Source organism: Crinia signifera, chromosome 1 (assembly GCF_055691185.1).
Source record: "Crinia signifera chromosome 1, ASM5569118v1, whole genome shotgun sequence".
Lineage (NCBI taxonomy): Eukaryota > Metazoa > Chordata > Amphibia > Anura > Myobatrachidae > Crinia > Crinia signifera.
In genome coordinates, this window is record NC_139217.1 from 52,303,008 (window position 1) to 52,312,798 (window position 9,791).

General features: G+C 47.2%; 1 long non-coding RNA gene across 1 annotated transcript; it reads left to right on the forward strand.

Moving 5' to 3' along the window:
- The first annotated feature begins 7,427 nt into the window (after positions 1–7,427).
- Positions 7,428–8,720, forward strand: LOC146025856 (uncharacterized). The gene is made up of 2 exons (XR_014454306.1): positions 7,428–7,567; positions 8,543–8,720. It is a non-coding gene; the product is annotated as an uncharacterized LOC146025856 (long non-coding RNA).
- Positions 8,721–9,791: the final 1,071 nt, after the last annotated feature.

The following is a 9,791-nucleotide window of genomic DNA, read 5'->3' on the forward strand; positions in this document are numbered from 1 at the left end:
ACGGTCAAAGTAGGTGTGGCCATGGGTAAAGCAGGCATGGCCACAGCTAAAGATGGCACGGTCACATCCCCTTTCTGAATGTGTACTGTGCATTTTTTAAAAAAAGGGGCATGACCAAATGTAAAAAGGGCATGGCCAAGGGGGCGTTGGCACGCTCCCTTTCCGAATGTGTACTGGCATCATATAAACTTCATTAAAGTTGCCCGAGGTCAAGAGCCAAGACATTTCACAAGAATGAGAAGATTGATAAAATAAAGTGTAACCCACCTTATTTGCTGCTTTCGTTTTCATGCGCTTCGCCCGCACATCCTCTGCACATCCCCCCGTCCCGTGGCCGCCGCACCCCACACTGTGCTCCGCTCTCTCTGCTGCGCTTGCCATCCAGAAATCGCCACTGCACATGCAAGAAAGTGCTAACAGACACAGTCCTATCCCCTGAGTGCGCTGGGTCCGTGGTGCTGGCATGTGACATCATAACGCGTTGCACGTTGGCCCGGGACCCGCAATGCACCCTTGGTAACGGGTGCTTGGCAAGTATATAATTGATTTTCTCAGTGCCACTAGCCGGAAGTGCAGTGACAGCCTGGAGCCAGGAGGACGACTGGACAGAGTCAGAAAACGATATTCGGATTCAGTACAATTTTTATTTGCTGTGTATTCACTGATACGTATGTGCAGACCCGAAACATCGCTCCCCGCAGCGAATTCACAGGGGACTGAGCCCATAGTCTAGTGATTTACCTTACATTTTATCTGGTGACCCATTCTCTTTATAGAGGGTAACATGGGCCCTTATTCTGATTGACGCGGACTTTACCGCATACTTTCGGATCGCGTCTTTTCGGCGTCTGCGCATGCGTGGAGAACGCCACGCGCATGTGCCACGCCTTGACTCCGTACCAGTTCGGCCAAATCCCGTCCAAAACTGTTCCCCGCAATCAGTCGGGAAATATGGGCGTATTATGGGCGTCATGCGGAATGACACATGGGCGTAGTTTCAAAGTGGGCAAAACGGGGCGGAAACATGGGCGGATACGGGGGAGTACACTTATGTTGGGGGGCGTACATTCGGATAGCACTCCGAATGCACGCGATCAAAAAGGGCAGAAATGTGCGGTGTCCACAAGTGTACTATTGCTTTGCGGACACCACTCGTTCATGCGGTAGGCGAACGTACGCCTAATGACTACAAGCATTAACACCTGAACCCAATAGAATCGACTCCTTTACTCATTATTTACTAATAGGCCGCTTGTCAGTGCTTTAATTGAAACCATTGCTGCTTCAAGGAAACCTTAGTAATCCCCCACATATGCTGTACTTGTCCCACACTTAAAAACTGCTAACAATGGACATGACTGAATATTAATACTATCAATACACATGTGTATTCGACATGTACTCATGAAACCACACATTTTTGGGTAAAGTAAACAAATTTATTTGTATACATGTCACAGTCAATGCCACTGTGATGCAATGACCAAAAAATACAAAATACAAAAAAGAAACAACATGGCAGGAATGTAGCAAAATAAATAATAATACAAAACAAATATAATTGCACACAGATGGACTCCAGCACCTCCTATGAGCCACTGCACATGCAGCCAGTGGGAAATGAGGATGCTGCTGGCCCTTCTACAGCAGGGCAACCTGCACCTGACCATTCTACAGCAGGGCAACCTACACCTGGCCCTTCTGCAGCAGGCCAACCTGCAGCTGGCTCATATGCACCATCAGCAGAATCATTTGGAACACAACCGGGGACTTCACAAGATAGTACCATGGCCATCACTTCAAGTACAGCTGACACTAATGGCAGGCAAAAGAGGGCAACAGGGGAACCAAAAAGGACATATGAAGCAAGGGCTCATCTGGTTACCCTCAGCACGTGATTGGACACAAGAAGCTGACACACACAGCACAATGGAAGATTTGGGACCACATAACGGTGGAGATTAATGCAGCCACAAGTTCATTTGCGACCACGTTTGGCCTTGGTAGGCTCCTTGGCCTGTGCAGCAGCTCTTCGGGGACGGCCAGATGCTGGGGCAGGTGGAGCAGATGATGTTGAGGGGTTGGCTGGTCTACCCCTCCTGCCAGCAGGGAGTGTTGCCGGTGGTAATGCACCAGAAACAGATGACATTAGGACCCTGTTGCTGGTAACCAGCTCCACCATAAGCTCATTATGGTGGAGGAGGAGATCATTTTGGCGGGTGGCTTGCTCGGCCAGCACCTGAGCACTTGCAGCCATGGCCTGATGTGACTCAGCCATGGCCTGCATGCTCGCAGCGATGGCCTGCTGGGTGCTGACCAAGCTCGCCAGGATCTCCTCGGTCCTATGCATCCGTTCTGATGCCAAGTCTCCCTGCTGGTTGATGTCCCCAAGCATCTGGGCCAAGGCGGCCAAATCGGCTTGGGCCGATGGCGGCTGCTGCTGCACAGGCCTACCACTGGGGCCAGGTGGCACGGACTCCTCCACCTCCTGAGCAGAGTCGTCACCAAGCGGTGGGGTGTCTGTGGAAAAAGATAAACACAATTAGGAGACATTCTAAGATAATTACTTGCACAAGTTTATGGCATGACCAATATTTACCTTCCAGAAAAGACGCAAACACTTCAGCTGGGGCCTCGCTATCCATCGTGCTCACCCCCCTGATCTCCTCAACTGATATACAGCTCTCGGCCATCAACTCCAGGGGGGTGAGCTCTAGCCCTGATGGCATGGGCCCGGCCCCAGATGTCTGGCTGTGTTCCCACCGCTTGGTCATCTTCCTCTTCAGGTTGGTTTTGAAGTCCTGCCACCTGCAATGTAAGTTGACATATTAATACATGTCACTCCAGATGTTAGCTGTTGCAGCCATTGCTCTGTGCTACATATTACGACATGTGATTAATGTCCGAAAGATAATATTACATGCAACTATGATATCCACCGTTACAATACACATTCACAATCACCCTACTCTAACTCTCACCGAAATAACATGGCAATAATGTATGTGTATCGTAACAACCTCACGGGCCATTTGCAAAATCCATCTAAGCATCAATTCAATCATTACTTGGCTATTACTGGGCACATGTATCACAAAACAACTTGCCTCTTCTTCACATGGTCCGTCTCACGAACTTGTGGCGCTACTTCATTAATCTCTGCCGTTATCTGTTCCCAAATCTTCCATCTGCGTGTGTGTGTCAGCTTCTCCGATGGACACTCAATCCAATCACGTGCTCGGGGAACCAGGATGGCAAGCTCCTGTGCTTCATATGCCTTATTTTTTTTGGGTGGTTCCTCTGTTGCCCTGGCTCTCCCCTTGCCACGTCCTTGGCCACGCCCCCTGTCACGTGTCGCTGCACTTGAAGTGCTGGCCATGGTACTACCTTGTGAAGTCCCCGGTTGTGTTCCAATCAATTCTGCTGATGGTGCATATGAGCCAGCTGCAGGTTGGCCTGCTGCAGAAGGGCCAGGTGTAGGTTGCCCTGCTGTAGAATGGTCAGGTGCAGGTTGCCCTGCTGTAGAAGGGCCAGCAGCCTCCTCATTACCCACTGCCCGCATGTGCAGTGGCACATAGGTGGTGCTGGAGTCCATCTGGTCAAATAGTTGCTGCAGATCTGGGTCCACCTCTGGTTGTGATCCAGACATGTTAGCAACAACATGGTCACCTTCTAATACACCTTTATATACTGTTTGTGTATCCTGTTTTGCGGACATCAGCGGCAGCTGCGTTCCGTGCGTGAGCGTACGTCGCTGTTTTTTCGCGCCGCATACGGTGGCGGAAATTCCATTGTGTAAAACCTGGCGAAAGTTCTACATGAAATACTGGGCACCAATGCTAACATTGCATAGAATCTTCTGATACACCTGTGACTATTGCACAATACACATGCTATTTGCTAGCATGACATGACATTTGAGTCATGACTACTGTGGTATTGTGGCGTTTGATTGCAAGCTAAAAGTAGCCCAATCCCTTAGATAATCCAGCCCACAAGTCATGCAATACTCATCTCTACTATTATAGACCACACATGTGAGAGGCCTATAAATAGTGACTTGCTGCTAGAATCATTTGTCTCCAGATCTGGACTTGTCAGGGTCTAAGGTAAGCTCTTCCATGCTCCTTGTAGATATGATATCCATTAACAATGTAAGTGTATGAATGTATGCACCATTGCCTCACTGACTACAGATTGTTGGGTCAGCAAAGTGCGTGTAGCATTATTGCAACATGTCACATGTTCACTATTTCACTCACAGGTCTTAAACCTGTGTGGGTTCATCTATTGCAGGACAACATGTCCCAGCAATAGATGAAATGTCTCATAGTACATGATGTCGGCAAAAAATGCTGACACCTTTATCTGAGTGTTTGGGACGGTGTGTATTGAGTTCATATTATTGTGTCATCATTATAGAGTCAAATGGATCTGAGGGATTTCACGGGGCGGCCATCTATTGTACGTATTGAAGGCTACAAATCTATTTGTAGTGGGATATGGCCATTATGTGCATAGGTGCATCAGTATTTATGTTCATTTCTTTATAGGTTGCTGAAGCAATGATGCGCTACATGGAGAGGAGGCTAAGGGCACTTGCGGCTCTCCCCACTCGTCGGCCAAGGAGGCCAGGACGTGCTAGAATCTATCGCACACGGGTGACTCTGTTTGCTATGCCCGATGATGAGGTACTTACTAGGTACCGGTTACCGCCACATGTCATTCTGGATCTGCTCACCTTAATTCAGAGCGATCTGGAACCTCTACACGGGATCACGACAGCAATTCCGCCTCACACACAGCTGCTGGCGGTGTTGCATTTCTGCGCCTCAGGATCATTCCAACAAGTAGTGGCAGTACTTGCTGGAATATCTCAGCCGGCCTTCTGCCGAATCCTGAGGCGTGTGACGTCGGCCATGTTCAGGCGCAAGGGGCACTTCATGGCCATGACATTTGCCACCGAGACCCTGCGCAGAAGCCAGCAGGCCTTCCATCAAATTGCTGGCTTCCCTAATGTGATAGGGGCTGTGGATGGCACCCATGTACCATTTGTGCCTCCATCTCGAAGTGAGAAGATATATAGGAACCGCAAATTGTTCCACTCACTGAACGTGATGGTGGTATGTGGCCCATCCATGGAAATTCTCGCCTTCAACTCGAAGTTTCCCGGAAGTGCCCATGACTCTCATGTCATCCGACAAACCGGGATATGGCAAAGACTACAAGAGCTGGAAGGCCGTGATGCGTGGGTTCTGGGTGACTCCGGTTACCCATGTACGCCCTGGCTACTTACGCCGTACAGCTACCCAGCACCGGGCCCACAGGAGGCATTCAATCGGGCGCATGTTGCCACCAGGCAAGTGGTGGAGCGCTCAATTGGCCTTTTAAAAGGTCGATTTAGAGTGCTCCACCGCACTGGTGGTGACTTACAATATGCGCCTCAAATGGTGTCGAGGATCGTGGGCCTGTGTATATTTTTCCACAACATTGCTGTGCGGCGTGAGATACCCTTTGATGAGTGGGAGGTACCATCTGAGCCGCAAGATCCGCCCATGCGCCCATCCCGCGCCCCTGAATGCCGGAGGGGATACCAGCTGCGGGACTCTGTGGCGCAAAGATACTTCAGGTACATGTTATCGAGTTGACAGAACACACCAATTGTAGTCAAAATCAGCCCTTCAAATAAGTACAGTGTGTTAGTTGTCAGTGTTACAAAACTAAAATTAGCCAGCCTGCCCTCCTAATGGCAAAGAAATAGGAGATATTTATCATATGTGCTTAGTTTTGGGGGAAGTTCAATATAGGTGCTAATTATTATACCTTGTACAAGGGATCTTATGTGTTTGTTATATCTTCATTATTGTAGTTGATACTATCCCTGATGACTGGTGAGTACATTGATTTATTCTCTAATGTGTTGGGGATTTTTTCCTGTGTTGATGTATGATTTGTTTGCAGATATATATATATATATATATATGATATTTGAATTTATTCACATGTTTCAACATTTCAAGGAGCAGGCAGGCAGGCAGGCAGGCAGGCAGGGCTGGTGTATAATGCTGGTCTCAGGATACCTGCAAGTATGTGTATGTGTCTTTGACACATAAATGTACGCATACACATAGATGCATAGAGTAAGTAATGCTAACTACAGCTATGCGTTGCTAAGCTATAGCACGCGTTGCTTGGCGGAGCCAGGCGTCATTGGTTTTGCTAAGTGCATACACACTGTGTTTTATATATATCAGATTTGTTCATTGCCATACATCAGCACTACTGTTTTTAAGGCATGCGAATTTGTCACCATTTGTGTTGGCGCAGAGACGCTGTTCATGTAAAGATGAACAATAAAGTTATTAACACAAATAACTGTGATCAACCAATGCCACCACCTGATTGGTTGATAGATGCCATTGTTAACATGGCGGAGACACGAAGGGCAGACCCCTTTACACATGCGGAGCTGAGGGTTCTGGTCTCCGTCATGGAGACAAGGCTGGGCCGTGCGGGGCCCTTTATAACTAACCGCCATAAGCGGAGGGCATATGCTGCGGCAGGGCGCCGTATTTACGCCCGCACTCGGGTGCGGAGGTCCCTCGGGCAGCTCAAGAGGCGGTGGTCGGACCTCCGCAGGCGCCAGCCCCAGCTATTGCAGCAAATCAGGGGCGAAATTGCTGAATGTGAGTATTTTAGCTATGAAATTTCGCACTTACAACATAGCATATTTAAACAATAACATGTGTCTCATGATAAGTGGGTGTCCATGGGTTTAAAAGTCCATAGACTGTTATGTGTGCTTCTTCCTGGTTAACATGCAGTCATGTGGCTTTTATATGTAATGACATAGCATTGAGGATTCTGATGCATACAATGTGCCAGATCTAATATGTGTTACACATTGATAAATGCCAGGGTTGTAATGTTTGAACAAATTACTAACAATCACATAATAATTTAAATGTCACATTTTTGAGTCCATTAACAGTAAGGAGCTACTTGCCTGCATCGTTTGCCATCATTATCACCCTTCCATGTATGTCTTGTTATGGATTAATACATGTGCCCCAATGACCCGACATTGACCATGATTTTTTTTTCTACCACACAGCACGAGCCCGAGGCCGACAGGCCCGTGAAGAGGCCGAGGCAGCCCTGGCCCAGGAGGAGGCCCAACACCCAGAGGAGGAGGTGGCGGCAAGGGTGGAGGAGGAGGAAGTGGAGGAGGAGGAGATGGTGGAGGAGATGGTGGAGGAGGTGGTGGAGGAGGAGGAGGTGCCTGAGGAGGTGGTGGTGGAGAAGGTGGAAGAGGAGGAGGTGTTGGTGGCGGAGGAGGAGGTGGAGGAGGAGGTGGTGGTGGTGGAGGAGGAGGTGGAGGAGGAGGAGGTGGAGGAGGAGGAGGAGGAGGAGGTGGAGGAGGAGGTGCTTGTGGCGGAGGAGGTGGACGTGGTGATGGTGGCAGAGGAGCTGGCGGAGGAGGGGGCTGAGGAGGCCACGGTTGCCCCAGAGGAGTCAGATTCAGAGGGGGAGGAGGCGTGCCAAGCCCCGGAGTCCCAGCAGATCGGTATGTTTACATAATGCATCATTCATGAAGTAGTTGTACTGGTATTTGTTATGTAGCACTGGTGATTAAAAATTGTGTTCCAATACTATTCATATAGACCCCAAAGTGGGTAGCTACAGATACAGGTACGGGTTAGATGGGGTGTCCAAGGCATCCCTTTCATCCAGGACACCTCTGAATTACACAGGTTTGTGGGATGGGTTGGAGCTCCATTTTGACTGCCACATAACCGTTGTAGTTAAACAGGATCCTGGAGTAAAGGGATGAGTGGATCATTTGTGGATTAAATTCACCTGCTGCAATCGTAGATTATGACCCATCAAATAGTGGAATCTATATTGTTGGTGAATGTTATTTATAAACTCTAGGATGTATGCTATAAATGGAGTATGGGCCGGCCTACCTTGGAATGGAGTCAGAAGTTGCCAGTGTCCCAGGAGCCTCCTCTACCTAAACACCCCCTGTAGTTCAGATTGTTTTTTTGCCGTCACAGAATTGTAGGTTGGTTTAGACAGAATTATGATTTTGAGGATGTGTACTGTGCATTCCTGACATTTGCATAACTCCCATGCCACGAACCATCACTGAACTTAGACTGAGCAGATTGTGACAAGTTCTTATTGACGGAGGCCATGACATGCTTGTCATTGGTTAGTCATGGGTGGGTTGTGACTGAGAAGAAACACTATGACTGTTATGTCTTCTGCAGAGTAAAGGGTAGAGGCAAAAAAAGACAGTATGTAGTAAATAAGTTTGCATGTATGTATATATGTATGTGTCATATCTATTTATCTATGTGTGTCTCTATCTCTCTACATAGATAGATATATATATATATATATATATATATATATATATATATATATATATATATACACACACATGTCACCTAGCATTTGTGGAATTTATGTCGCAGTATGTGAAATGTATGCATGAATAACATGACTAATTTTTGCCCCTTTGACATGCCCACAGATGACACCACACCGGCAGATGAGGGGGTGCGTGGGGCCCTCCTGCGGGCGGAGCACCACTTGAGGCTCCTGCTAGCCGACCTGCAGGACCTCAGAGATCTGCTGATTTAATTTATTATTTGATATTTTTTTATTTATATGTTCATTGTGTTTTCTAATAAATTGTTTATGCAAGTTCACAGTTGTTGGTTTTCTTTGCACATTAAACAGTATATGTGTAGATTGTTTATAATCTTTTACACAGGGTCTAATACAAACCATTGCACTTAAATTGCTGTAAGGGTTAATGTGTGCAATGCATGTGTTAGGCATGCTTGTAAGGATATATTGGCATCTAATTGATTCCAATTCCAAATAAGCAGTTTTTTATGAGGATAGGTAATTGAATAAGTGGGTCATGTGATGTCTTGCAGAAGATACTTAATAGTGGGTTGTTTGGCGTAAATACTCCGCTTACGGGCGGTAGCACCGCTTGGCTCCCGGTCGGATGCGGTATTTCCGAGCATACTCTGTAATACTCTGTAATACCGTGCAGAATCGGAGTGTTTCTCCCGCACACGCATGGTTTGTATGTCGTCCGTAAACACGCCCTGTTCTTAAAGAGTGAGTCCGTCCGAATGCGGAGGACACGTGGGCGTTTCTACGGACGATGGCCGCACGCGGCAAAACACCGTGGCGTGCGGACCGCTCCGTAAGAATGCGGGAATATCCGCACCGATCTGAATAAGGGCCATGAATAGGCTAGTACCTCAATTAAAGAGCAAGTTATATACATTGCCTAAATACTGTTGCACCCAACAGGCTGAATGAAACTCTAGCCCTGTACTGCTTTATATGATGTATATGTAGATTTGGTATTATTTCCTTGCATGTTTTTTCATTATATTTTGATGTTCCTCGTTAGGTATACTGTATGCCTACATTTTTTTTAAATCCTTAATTATTTATGCAGTTGTTGTTCTAGTCAGATATTCTCAATCTACTTTTGCAATTGTTTATTTGGTACTAGGTGATTCATCGCGCCCTACGGGCGCTCTTCACACCGGCGTAAGGGGCTGCGCCCCCTTAATTTGTGAACATTTGTATTGTGAGAAAGATGGTTAGAATTGTATGAAAGATGGCCTGTATTGCAACTTGAGTTATAGGTGAAATGTGTTAAATAGAGAGCATATGATGTGGAAGGGGGTGTGTATTGTTTTGTTTAATTAAAAAGCAGTTACAGAGTAAGATGTACATTGATAGTGTGGAGG